General features: G+C 50.2%; 1 pseudogene; it reads left to right on the forward strand.

The window, feature by feature from the left end:
• The first annotated feature begins 5,360 nt into the window (after nt 1-5,360).
• LOC117872090 lies at nt 5,361-7,256 on the forward strand (annotated as a pseudogene).
• Nucleotides 7,257-14,254: the final 6,998 nt, after the last annotated feature.

The following is a 14,254-nucleotide window of genomic DNA, read 5'->3' on the forward strand; positions in this document are numbered from 1 at the left end:
GTGGGTGCCTGAGCCCCGCCCAGACTAAAGCCAGCCCTGAGACTGTTTGTTGCTGGCAGCCTGAGCCTTCTCAAGCCCAGGCCGGAGCCTGTATGAGACTGTTTGTCACCCAGCCCTATTGTGGGGCCGGGGACTAGAAGACACACAGGGTCTTGACTGGCCTCAGGGTGGAGACAAAGACCCTAGGCCAGGGGTGGCCAACCTGAGCTTGAGAAGGAGCCAGAAATTACCAATGTACGTTGCCAAAGAGACACAAAAATATGTCAGCAGCCCCCCAGTCCCGCTCCCAGCGCCTCCAACCCACTGGCAGCTTCGTCGATCAGCGCCTCCCCCTCCCTCCCCACACCTCCCGATCAGCTGTTTCATGATATGCAGGAGGCTCTGGGGGGGAGGAGCGAAGGCACGGCAGGCTCAGGGGAGGGGGCGGGGCCTGTGGCAGAGCCAGGGGTTGAGCAGTGAGCCCTCCCCGGCACATTGGAAAGTTGGCGCCTGTAGCTCCAGCCCCGGAGTCGGTGCCTAGACAAGGAGCCGCATATTAACTTCTGAAGAGCCGCATGTGGCTCCGGAGCCACAGGTTGGCCACCCCTGCCCATGGCGGTTCCTGGGATGCTTGCCGTGGCCAGACAAGCCCCAATAAAGAGACAGCCTACACCTTGGGACCTGCCGTCGTGACTGCGGGATGACGGAGGCAAGCAGACTGAGTGGCCTCACTCCTCATGGGAGAGCGAGGGTCCACTACAGTGTCCTATCCGGAATACTCGAGCTACAAACATGTATATACTTTATCCACAGTATTCATATATCATTTATCATAAGGAGTATATCTGGTGCTCAACCGTTCAAGGAAATGATCATGCAATCCCTCATACATATCACTATATATATCTACATTAACGAGAGAGACAATATCATATTGCCTCTGTAGAAATCCATGGAATACTCACACCTTGAATACTTCATGAAGTTCTGGTTGCCCCATCTCAAAAATTATATAGTTGAATAGGAAAAAGTACAGATAAGGGTGTCAAAATATTCAGGGGTACGGAACCACTTCCAGATGAAGAGAGACTCAAAAGACTGTGACTTTTCAGCTGGAAAAGGGACGACTAAGGGGGGATATGACAGAGGTCTATAAAATCCTGAGTGGAGTGGAGAAAGTGAATAAGGAAGATTTATTTACCCCTTCACAAGAACCAGGGGTCACCCAAGGAAGTTAGTCGGCAGCAGGTTTAAAACAAACAAAAGAAAGTCCTTTTTCACACAATGCACAGTCAGCCTGAGAAAGTCATTGCCAGGGGATGTTGCAAAGGCCAAAAGTAAAACAAGTCCAAAAGAGAATTAGATAAGTTCATGGAGGGTAGGTCCATCAGTGGCTATTAGCCAACATGGTCAAGAACGCAGCCCCATACTCTGGGTGTCAATAAACCTCTGAGTGCTAGAAGCTGGGAGCAGGTGACACAGGATGGATCACTCAATAATTGCCTTGTTTTGTTCATTTGCTCTGACGTAGCTGCACTGGCCACCGACAGTAGACAGGACACTGGGCTAAATGGACCATGGGTCTGACCCAAATTGTTCTCAAATTGTTCCACTGATGGATGTGTTGCTGCAGAGAAGCATTTCCAGGGGCTTCTTCTGTTATACAGCTGGCATAGTAGACGTCCAGAAGCAGCCCAGTAGACGTCCAGAAGCAGCCCAGTATAGGAGGCTGGGGGGGGTGGGGGAAGACGAGTGCTGCCACCTACGGGTGTGGTCCTGTAGCACCAGGCACAGAGGCTCATGGTTTCAGCTGGAGCTGGGCTGGAAAACAGTTTTTTCCCCTTCCATGAGAAAATTTTGAGCCAAACGAAAATGTTAACTTTCCAACCATTTTGGGGGGTGACTTTTCATAGAAAATGGATCATTTTTCTCAGAAAGCTCAGCTGCCATGATGCTGTTGAGCTAAAGCTATCTGGATCCTTAAAAGAAATTGGCGACTTCATCTGCCTCGTCCTCGTAACATAAATGAAGGTGGCACTGACGGAGTCTATGGCTGCACTCTGGGGATGGAAAGGTCAAAACTTCCTGACCAGTCTATGTCTGGGGTATTGTCCATCAGCTACGCTAACCAGCCTTCCCATCTCTGTGCAGCCCCCTCCTCCCTGTACAACTCACTCTTCAGCAGGTCCTGCGGGCAGTGGCTACTGTGACAGGCCCTGGTAGCACATCTCTGAGGAGCCTGTGGTAGCAGGGAGCTGGAGAGGGTCCTAGAGCAGTTGTGGAGGCCCAGAGATTATGGGTGGGGGGACCTAGGAACCAGTCGATCACGGAGATCTGTATATAACGTTGGGGATCCCTGGATCCTGGGTCCCCGTTTCAGTCTTCAGGGAGAAGGGAAGGGACCTCCCCTCCTGGAACAATCCGAGGGAAATTTGCATGTAGGGAGCCTTGTGGACTCTCCCTTCCCTGGCTTGCACCCTGGGTTTGTAATGAAGAAAAGGGGCCTGCTGGGGAGAAATCTGGTCCTATTTATAATTATTATTCAATTTTATTTTATTTCAGCAAGATCATAGATGTGACAGCATCATCATTACCACTCGGCCGCCTCCGAGGTAGTCATGTGACTAATCAGAATCATATGAACAGTGATGACAAACCCAGATTCCAGGAATAGAGCCTGCAGCAAGGCTGGCGCTGCAATGCACTTGGGTAGAATCACCTCTTATCCCCTGTGATTTGGCTTCCTGCAGTTTGCCATTGGCCGTGATGCGGGTAAAGCTGGTGCACACTAAGACAGGCAGCTGAGGTTCCCTGGTGGCTAAGTGGCCCCCAAGGGAATGTGCAGGCATGCTTCATAAATACAGTTGCCTCCCTGTCTGAACAGATACTGCCTGCTGCCTGTGCAACCTCTCTGATAACTCCTTGTCCTTTAGGGTGAAAACCTCTGGTGTCAGCGGCTCCCCTTCTAGCAGGAATTGGGTACGTTGGCAGGTTTCACTATCTTTAAAATGTGAAGTGAAGGGTAAAGGCTGCAAGCTGTTTCCATTTGCAGATGTTCTGTGCAGCGGCAGAGAACTCAGCTGGGCTGTCGGGGTGACTCAGTGACGGGGCTGGAGGACAGGCAGTGCTAGGTAGCTTGGGAACCCCTCCCATACAGCTGCCCATGCTCCACGGTGGATTGTTCAAGCTACACAGAAATCTGAGATCCAAAGTGAGCTTGGAGTTAAAACCCCGATGCCCCAAGTCAGGATTTCTCAAGGGTCCTGTTTCTAGAGGAGCTGTGTGCTCTGGGCCCGATTCTGCCAGGAGCTGAGTGAGACGAAACCCCACGGAATATCAGTGACTAGTTCCCAAATCACCCGAGGTTTATTTGCTCCTCAATTGCTCCTCAATTCAGAGCGGTGTTGCTGTTGGTAACAGGTCTGATAGGGCCTATTAATGTTTCTGACTGGCTGAGGGCTCCAGGTTTCTACCCTGTAGATTCCACTCAGAGTTACAGGACTACCTGCACGTCTGCCCCCTCTATGGTCTCCGAGTTCCAGACGTGAGGTGTTGTACCCTGCCTTCTCCTGGGGTGGAATCCCGTGATTCTCCCACCTCATACTGGGCTCTGGCTACAGAACAGTGTTGGTCAAGCAGGTCCAAGTGTGTTTGGCATTCCCTCGGGAAGGCTGTGAGTAGTGGTGAGACGAGTGACCTGCCAGCCTTCTAGAAACAAAATACTGTTTAATCAAACAGTAGGAATAAAGTGTAACATGGGAGAAGAAGAGGGTTTTCAAATAACAGTCTGTACAAATCTCTGACCGCAAGTCCTCGCACTCTGACGGGGACCCAGGCAGGCCGAGGGTCTTCAGACTTCCCCAGTGGTGTCTGTGCCTGTCAGTCTGAAGAGCTTCTGAGCAACAGCTTACCCATCTCTGGACAGACTCCCAGCACTGGCAAAACAAGCTGTGTAATGTGGCTGGAGCCCAGATATAGGCTCTTCCCAGCTTGTAGCTCCGGTAAAGTCTCTCGTAAGTACTGACTGAGCGATGGCTTATTTTGAGCTGTTGCTTCCCTTCCTGCTTGTTTTCCAGTAGGCTGCTATTAAACTAAGAAGAGCCATACTGGTTTCTCCGAATATAGCCATGACATAAACATCCCACTAGTTAACCCAATATAGCTCTACAGCAAACATCCCCAGAAATTGGTTTAACACACACATTCCTTATTGCAGATCAGGTCCATGTCTGACACTCTTCCATTCCCGGGTGCTATGCATTTTATTAATATAGGACATAAGCAGCAAGAGAGAGAGTGGGAGAGCAATAGACTGCTCTCATGTGGGAAATGAAGTTCCATTTTCACGAATACTCATGCTTTTGACTTTGAAATCCAAGTCTTGTAAACCCTCATCCTGGTGGAAATAAGAGGTGCTGGGGTTACTATGTACAAAAGATTGAGAGCTCAGGGAATTAATATTTCATATACTGATCCCAATGGCTGTTACCACCCTGGGTACAGGCTACAGGCTACAGACTGACAGAACAGAACCTGAGGAGAACCAGTCAGCTATTTACCCAGGGACAGAGGAGCTACTAGACTTTTGTTTGCTGACAAGCAACTGAATGAGGGCTGAGATGCTGCGATCTTTTCAGATTCTGAAGAAATCCAGATGACAGACGCTACATTTTAATTCCCAGAGAAAAGATCTCAGAAAGAAGATCAGAGGGGAAAGAATGGGTTGACATGTGTGCTAGAGTACAGATGATGTGTAAATGTTATGCCAAAACTTTACTTTATCATAAAAATATTCCAAACAAACTTTCATGACATGCAGATATATTGAAAGCCAGGGGCAGAGTTGTTGGAATCTCTACAGGAAGGAGTAGTGGTAACTTTACTGCTTAATTGGTATTGCTTTAGAAAGCATTTTAGAAGTACTCCACATACTGTTTGCAATGGGTTTGTGCTGTTAACTCTTTGTTCAGTGAACAGTTGTATGAGTCTGTCTCCTAGTAACTGACCAGAAGCTGTTTGTGACACTTACATTGAGGGGCATGAACACAATCCCTCTGCAGTACCTGTGTAAGACTTTCCAAAACATTGTGGGAGAACAGAACCACTGGTGACTGTTTCAGCAAAGTGTAGAGCTGAGGTCCGGGAAAGGGGAGTGTAATAGTGGTTGTATATAATTTACGTCAATCACCTCTTACACAAGCACGGCTGAGTAATTTGCACACTCAAGTGGATATTAGAGCAAACCTAGGGTTTTTTCACTATTCACCCATTTGCGACATCATCCCCTCCCCTGCCCAGCTGAAGTAACTGTCAGTGTTCGCTTCTAGCTTGCCAGATACCTAGAGACCCTTCCATGGGGAGATGATGCAGGTCCTGTGAGGATGGTGAGAAGCCTGTAGGATGATAGAACTCTCTGGATTCACTCAATATTGGCCAGGCACTTCGGCTTCTCTTGGAGGGACTCTGGGGGGGTCAAAGTGCATCATCGGGAACTTTTGGTAAGGGAAAGTAATAGAGCCCAGTTCTGATTGAATTTACACATGTAAATTGGAAGTGACAGTGACATAGCTGAAGTCACTGTTATTGAATTAAGAATCTGGCCCTTAGAACTTATCTCATCTACTGCAAAGTGGGAGTGGTATAATTTGGACTCTCAGTAGTGGAGAAACTAAACCAACATATGTAATGAGACAATGACGCGTCTATAAATAGCTTCAACGGACATTTTCACTACGGACTTCCCATGTGTTTTAACAAATCATGATACAATGGGCCACACTGAGAAGTGGAGGGCCAGAAAGGGTGTCTGTGGGAAGGTCACAACTATAAAATCACACAGCGCTCAAGCAGGCTGTGGAACTCCCAGCCACAAGATATAAATGGGCCAAAAGCTTAGCAGGATTCAAAGAGGGACTGGATGTTTTTATGGGTAACCAGAAAATCCAATTACACTAGTGAGGATTTTTTTTAAGTCTTGGAAAGTCTCTAAACCTTCCTGATTTATACCACAAAATATGTCTAACTAGTAGTCTCAGGAGGAAACTTTCCCTGGGAGCAGGTTATAGCTGCCTATTTCAGAGCTCCTTCCTCTGCAGCGTCTGGAACTGGCCACTGGATACTGGGTTAGATGGACTGCAGGTCTGATCCAGTCTGGCAATGCCTGTCTTCCTATCAGTGGTGTTAATCCAAGACTATATTTTTGCTGATCTTCTTTGAGCTTCTGGGAGGGTTTAGACTTGCACTGAGAGCAGAATGATGTCCCATTAAATATCATCTAATCTCCTGTTCTTTTTCCTTACAGGAAGGAAAGGTCAAAATTCATTGGCCCTTCCCAGTACATTATGTCAGCTGTCAATATCACCCAATTCACACATGCAGTGTTACTTCTCACAGGGATACCTGGGCAGGAAAACGTTTATCTTTGGATATCTGTCCCCTTCTGCTTAATGTATGTTATTTCGATAGTAGGAAATTCAGTCATTCTGTTCATTATAAAAATAGATTCAAGCCTCCATGAGCCCATGTACATTTTCCTTTCCATGTTGGGCGTCACAGACCTTGGCATATCAATAGCCACCATACCGACAATACTGGGCATGTACTTATTTAACTCTAAGGAGATCAGCCTCAATGCCTGTTTTGCCCAGCTGTTCTTCATCCACTCGCTTCAATGCATTGAATCCTCCGTGCTCTTGTTGATGGCCTTTGACCGCTTCATCGCGATCTGTAACCCACTGAGATATGCTTCCATCTTAACCCTGCCAAGAGCAGCCAAGATGGGACTGGTGTGTGTGCTAAGAGGTATGGCTGCAATGTTTCCACTCCCCTTTCTCCTGAAACGGTTCCAATACTGTCGAGCCAATGTCCTCTCCCATTCCTACTGCCTGCACCAGGAGGTCATGAAGATGGCTTGTTCTGATATAACAGTCAACAGCATTTATGGCTTGTTTATTACACTCGTAACAGTGGGTTTGGACTCACTGCTCATCCTCCTATCTTATGTGATGATCCTCAAAACAGCGCTAAGTGTTGCATCCCACGCAGAGTGCCTCAGGGCCCTGAACACCTGCGTCTCTCACCTCTGTGCCGTCCTGATCTTCTACACACCAGAGATCGGCTTGTCTGTGATACACAGATTCGGGAAAAGCTCTTCTCACTTGCCTCCGATTCTCCTGGGCTATGTCTCTCTGCTTGTTCCGCCCCTGATGAACCCAATTGTATATAGCGTGAAAAGCAAACACCTTCGTGTTAGGATAATCCGGGTGTTTGCCAGGTGAAGAATCAGTTCATCACCCATCTCCAGGTACTGCCACCTTTTCCATCCTGGACCCTTCCAATTGAGATGAGATGACATACTGATTACCACTCTATAGGGAGAGGTTCAGATGGGATCTAAGGCTTGGAGCAATGGGAGGGTGGCTGTCCCCACTAGCTGGTGTGGGAGGGCAGGGCACTGGGGGAAGGAGACCAAGGCAGGCAGCAGCATTTACAAAGTGTCTGTTTTCATGGAGAGCCAGGGGTCCGGTGGGATGTTGGCCCATGAAGAGCCTTGTCAGTGGCTGCTCCGACCTCAGAATTTCTGTTGATACGATCAATAAAGAGAAGGGATGTGGATGTTGTTTCCCATTACACCTGGCCTGTCACTGTTCTGTCTCTGGTTAAACATCCATGGGCCAGGAAAAAAACCTGCAGATCTGTTCTGGAGTCACAGTCCAGGCCCTTCCTTAGTGCTTTGGGTGCTGCATGATCCATGGGGGCTGCACCAGTGGTGGATAGGGGCTATTCAAGGAGCACAGTCACCCACCATTTCCCTATACTCTTAGCCAGTTGCTTGTGACTGAGTTGTTTCAGAGATATGATTAACACAGGGGATCCAGGAAAAGCCATTCAGGCAACACCCCCTCCCCCCCATTGACAGCTCTGCCCACAGCACACCTGCTGAGCTCACTCCCAACCAAGGCAGGGCAGTGTGTAACTGAGGGTCTGAAGCACAGGAATCCTAGGAAGAGACTCAGGTCCATATTTCCTTCTCCTCCCCTCGGTTTGTGCTGCCCCAACTGCTTCTAAAGGGGTGGAAACGGTCCTCAGCCCCTTCACAGAGGCACAGCTAGCTCCTATCCCAGCCCAGCCTGTTCAATGTAGGGTGACCACCTAGTCAAGAGACAAAAGCTGGATACTGCAGAAGCCACTTCCCCTCTGTGATCCTGCCCCATCCCTTTTTCTTCCTTCTTGAGACCCTACACTCTGCTCCTCCTCTTCCCCTGAGGCCCCTCCCTCTGCCCCATCTCTTCCCTCAACACTAGTGTGACAGGTTCGGTCACAGAGATCCCCTTGGGACTGTCACCTGATGTGCTGAAATTACCTCTGAGCCAGTTTTCCCTGCCAGCTTGGGATCTCCAGAACCCTGTCTTGTTCAGCCAGACACACTAGCCTGCTGCAACGCAGACCCGGGGTCTGGGCCACGCTCCCAAAGCTGCAGGTTTTACCCGAAAACTGCTCAGCAGGTTACCTGTCTCCACCACCCAGACACCCAGTTCCCAATGGGATCCAAACCCCAAATAAATCTGTTTTACTCTGTATAATGCTTATACAGGGTAAATTCATCAATTGTCCGTCCCCTATAACACTGATAGAGAGATATGCACAGCTGTTTGCTCCCCCGGGTATTAATCACTTACACTGGGTTTATTAATAAACAAAAGTGATTTTATTAAGCATAAAAAGTGGTTTTGAGTAATAATAGACAGAACAAAATAAGTCACAAAAGCAAAATAAAACAAATTCGCAAGTCTAAGCCTAATACTTTAAGAAACTGATTACAGGTAATATCTCACCCTCAGAGATGTTCCAATAAGCTTACTTTACAGACTGGACTATTTTCTACTCTGGGCCCAATCCTTTCTTTCTTAGTTCTTAGTTCCAGCACACATCTTAGGTGATAAACGGGTTTTCTCATGACTGGAAGCCTCCTTTGTCCTGCTCCACCCCCTTTTATATCTTTGGCACAAGGCAGGAACCTTTTGTCTGTGCTTGTCCCCACCCCTGCCTCTTCCATGGAAAAGTACGAGGATTAAGATGGATTCCAGTATCATGTGACATGGTCACATGTCTCTGAGACCTCTAGTCTCGATTCCTCCTGGGCTGGCCCTCATGTACACAGGAAGGCTTGCAAGTATACAGAGCCATTCACAGTTCATTGATTTCTGAAGCACCCTTAATGGCTTCCACTTAATATGTTTACATCAGTGATACAGGTTTATATCTTATTCTCCTAACTCCAGACATAGAACTAATACATGCAAACCAATGGGATGAACACACTTAGTAGATTGCAAGCTTTCTAATGACACCATAAAAGAGACCTTTTGCACAAAGCATATTCCAGTTACATCATATTCATATTCATAAGCATATTTTCATAAAACATATGGAGTGCAACATCACATCCTGCAATGTCACAACTACACCCTGTGCTCCTCTTCCTTATCCAAGGCTGCAGCCCCACTCCAGGCTAGAAGGTAGAGCTGGACCATGGCAACAGCTGCCTAGGGAGCCAGAGCCACTGTGAGGAGCCCCAGACTCTCCACCTGCCCTGGGCAGGGGGCTGGAAGGCCCAAGAGAAGCCCTCAGCCTGTTTCCCCACCCCACGGGATGCATCCCAGAGAAGATGGAGAATTGCAACTCCCCAAAGCGGCTTGGGCTGCAGGGCAGCTCTTACCATAGCCTGCCTCGGTGGAAGTAGAGGAGCAGGGGGAAGGGCCTAGTGGGAAGAGATGGGGAGGTGGCAGGGCCTCATGAGAAAAGGAGGAGAGGGGGTGCGGCAAGTCTGAACCATGCTGACCCTAGGAAGCAGGGTGGTGGTGGGTTCTTGAGTAAAGGAGGAGGATGGGCCCAGTGGGTAGCAGAGTCTGTGTTTTGGAGAAGACTGAATAAATGCAACCCCACAAAGGGGGTTCTTGTTTTAAGTATCCCAAGGGGAGAGTAAGTTATTTCAAGGACCTTAGATGGAAGGGCAGGGCACCTATAGGGCTACCTCAGGTCCCAACGGGGCTTTTGGGGTAAGCTGTTGTCTGCAGAGACTTGGCCAAAGTGTGCTCTATTCTTGGAAGCCATTACCACCAGGTGGAGATCAGCCCAGCATGCAGGCTGCTCTAAACCCCGCTGAGGCAGGGGGAGAACAGGCCAGAGAATCAAACCTCTGTAACTGGCTCCTTGCATCCCCACTCTCTGCAGCTCAGGGACGAGCTTTGCTGACACAGCAGAGAATCCAGATAGGCCTGTCACCACTCAGATAGCTGGAAGCCTGGCCCTGTAGTCTGGGCATAGCTCTGTGACTCAAGAGAACTGGGTTTGATTTCCTTCCCCTGTGTGACCATGGGAAAGCCATTGGTTGTCTCTGAGCTTCTGCACAGGTGAATAATAGCCCTTCCCTGCCTCACAGCAGTGGCGGGAGGATAAATAAATTCAAAGTGCTCTGAGATCCTAAGATTAAGGTTATGTCAGTGTTCCACAGAGCAATGTCCCTGACATTTGTGTATGAAAGGCCTCTTACCACAGCCTCTCATGACAGCTGCCTTCTGGGAAGCCCTGTGACTCCAGCACCTTGGTGTCTGTGGGAGATGTCGGGGAGTAACAATAAGGGGTAGGTAGTGGTTTTATGAGGGAAGCGTTGGAGCATCATTGGGAAGCTGGGAGTTTTAGCACAGTCACCGGACCGGTGTTTCCAAGCCATTGAGGTGGAATAGGTCTAATTGACAAGCAAAGAAGTAAAGGATTTCTGAGGGGATGTTGGGTCTAACTGCCAAACAATGGAACAACAGCCATGGGGGTATCATCTGAGACATCCTGCTGGCAGAAAGCATTCTGAGGGAAAAGGTCATCTCCACACCTTGGCTCAGTAACATGGAGATGGCTGAGCACTATGGTGACTGGGCCCAGGCTCACACACATTTCAGCAAAGGCTGTTTCCACAAGAAAGGAGAAAACAGATTGGAAGATCCTGTAACAATCCTGATTCTTCTTGGCCAGTGTCTACCCTGGTTGAGTGCCTGTCAGCATTCAGAGGAGCAACTTGTTCAAGTTGTATCCACGATAACGATCCACTCAAGCCAATGATTCATAGAGTCATAGAGTTTAAGGCCAGAAGGAGCCATTAGATCATCTGGTTCAGATGTTGTCAAATGGGGCTGTGGGCCAGGCTGGGATGTGTGTGGAAGTATTGAGGGGAGGGGAGTTAGAAACTTTAGAGAAAAATCTTTCTGTGCACGTTTTACCCACAGCAATGAATAACTAGCCAAGCTGATTCCTCCTGACTGATCCGGTCCTCAGACGGTGCTGTGGATTTGACTCTAAATGGCGCTGTGCATTTTGATGGATTTCGGTTAAGCTTGCACAACATGATAAAAAGTAGTTGCTGTCTGTACGTGGATCCATTTGCTAGGGTGCTGTGTGCACATTTCCTTGTAAACACCGCGGAGGAAGGAGAGCTCGGCAGGCAGTGGCATTTACAAAGTGATTGTGTTTGTGAAGAGCCAGTGGGATGCTGGCCCATAAAGACCCATATTGCTGGCTGCTCAGACTTCAGAATTCCCGTTGACACAATTAATAAAGAGAAGGGACGTGGATGTTGTTTCCCTTGCACGTGGCCTGTCCCTGCCCCATCTCTGGTTAACAGATCTACGGGCTGTGAAAAAAGTTGCACAGCTTTTCTGCAATTGCAGTCCTGGCTCTTCCTGAGCGCTCTGGGTGCTGTGTGATCCAGGGGGGCTGCAGCAGCCATGGACGGACACCCCCCTGCCCCTACACCCTCAGCAGTGTGCCTGTGACTGAGTCGTGTCAGAGACGTGACTAATGCAGGAGGCCCATGAGCGGCCGTTCAGGCAGCCCTCTGCCCCTGCATTGATGGCTGAGCACACCGCACACCTGGTAAGCCCAGAGCTGTGTGTGTGAGTGCACAAGGAGTCCTGGAAAGAGACTCAGGCCCAGATTCTCTCCCCCTCGCCTCCCTTTGTACTGCCCCAGTAACCCAAAGGTTTGGAAATGACCTCAACTCCTCCCTCGAGGCCCGGCTCGTTCCTATGCCAGCTCAGCCCATTCGGAGTAGGATGACCACCTTTTCAAAAGACACATGGAGGAGCCTTGTCCCCCTGCAGTGGCACCACCCTGCCTCTCTTCTTCCACCTGAGGCCCCACCCCCTGCTCCTTCTCTTCCTCCATGGCCCCAACCCTACCCAGGCTAGAAGCTGGAGCCTTGCCATGGCAAGAGATATCCAGAGAGTCCTGATGTTTCACTTCCCTGGGCAGGAGGGCGAGGGGACACGAGAGCATCCCCTAGTCCGTGTTCCCACCCACCAGGACATGCCATACATTGAAGGTGGCGATTCCGGGGCTCCCCACAGTGACCTGAGGCCTGAGGTAAAGAGGAGGAAAAGGGGGAAGGGCCTCAGGAGAAGGGGAGGAACAGGGGGTGGCTGGATCTAAGGGGATGTGGCAAGCCTGAACCAATGCAGACCCCAACAAGGAGGTCGTGGGGAACTCCTGAGTAAAGGAGGACGATGGAGCTGGAGGGTAGGAGAGGCACCTGAGTCACAGAGCAGTGCCCGGACCACAGGTCCAGCCTTCCAGCTATCTGAGTGGTGACAGTCCCGGCTGCATTCTCTTCTGTGCCAGAAGAGCTCCCCACTGTGCTACACAGAGCGGGGATGGCAAGGAGACAGTTACAGTGATTGATTCACTGGCCTGTTCTCCCCCCTGCATCAGGGGAGTATAGAGCAGCCTGGGGGCTGGGCTGACTTCTGCCCAGTGGTAACGGCTTCCAAGAGCACAGCCCACTCTGGCCACATCCCAGCAGATGGGTGTCACCCCAGAGTGCCCCCTTGGGGTCTGAGGTAGCCCTGCAGGTGCCCTGCCCTTCCGTCTAAGCTCCTTGCAATGACTTACTCTCAGCCTGGAATACTTGAAAGCCCCCTTTGTGGGGTCACATTAATTCAGTCTCCTCCAAAACACAGGCTCTCCTACCCTACAGCCCCATCCTCCTCCTTTACTGAGGAGCCCTCCCACACCCACCCTGCTTGCTGGGGTCAGCGTTGGTTCAGCCTTGCCACACCCACTACCCCATCTCTTTTCCTGAGGCCCTACCCCATCTCTTATCAGAAGGCCCTTCCCCTTGTTCCTCCTCTTCCCCTGAGGCTCCAGCCCCAAGCCACATCAGAGCTAGACTGTGGTAGGAGCTGCTCCGGGAGCCCAGGCCCCTGTGGGGAGCCCCGGGCTCTCCACCTTTCCTGGATTTTAAGTTCTGGAGTGTGGGGACACAGGCTGGGGTCTTTCCTTCAGTCCCCCAGTGAACTGCCCAGGGCAGGTGGAGGGTTTTGGTTTCTCAGAGTGGCTCTAGATCCTGGCAACTCTCACCATGTCCCAGCTCTGGCTTCTGGTCTGGAGAGGGTGCAGAGCCTTCACCAGTGAGGAGGACCAGGGGGTGGGATCTTGGTGGAAGAGATGGGGCGGGGGAAGGGATCCTCGTGGGAAGAGGAAGAGTAGAGAGGCAGTGGGGATGGTGCTCCTGCATGTGTCTCGCTTTTGCCTTTTGAAAAGATGGTCACTCTACGCAGAATGGGCTGGGCTGGGATTGGAGCTAGAGGTGCCTCTGCGGGGGAGTTGAGGACCATTTCCAACCATTTTCAGTGCAGCACAAATGGATGGCGGGAAAAGGGAATCTGGGCCTGAGTCTCTTTCCAGGACTCGTGTGTGTCAGACCCTCACTCACACACGCAGCTCTGCTCTGCCTCGGTGAGGAGGGGGCTCAGCACGTGTGTGGTGTGCAGAGCCATCAATGGGGCCGGGGGGCCTGAATAGCTTCTCCTGCGTCTCCTCCATGAATCATGCATCTGACACGACTCAATCACTAGCACCTGGCTGAGGAGGTAGGGGAAGGATGGGTGACCGTTCCCTTTCAATAGCCCCTGTCCACAGCTGGTGCAGTGCTCATGGATCACGCCGCACCCAGAGGGTTTGGGAATCACCAGGACGGTGACTACAGAACAGCTCTGCAGCTTTTTTCATGGCCCATTGGATATTTAACTAAAGACAACAGGACAGTGACAGGCCAGGTGTAATGGGAAACAACACCCACCTCCCTTCGCTTTACTGAATGTTTCAGCAGGAATTCTGAGGTCAGAGCAGCCACAGATTCAGATGTTTATGGGCCAACATGCAACCAGTCCCCTGGCTCTCCACAAACACAGTCACTTTGTAAATTCTGCTGCTTCCTTGGTCTCTT

This window comes from Trachemys scripta, chromosome 1, assembly GCF_013100865.1.
Source record: "Trachemys scripta elegans isolate TJP31775 chromosome 1, CAS_Tse_1.0, whole genome shotgun sequence".
In the NCBI taxonomy this organism is placed as follows: Eukaryota; Metazoa; Chordata; order Testudines; family Emydidae; genus Trachemys; species Trachemys scripta.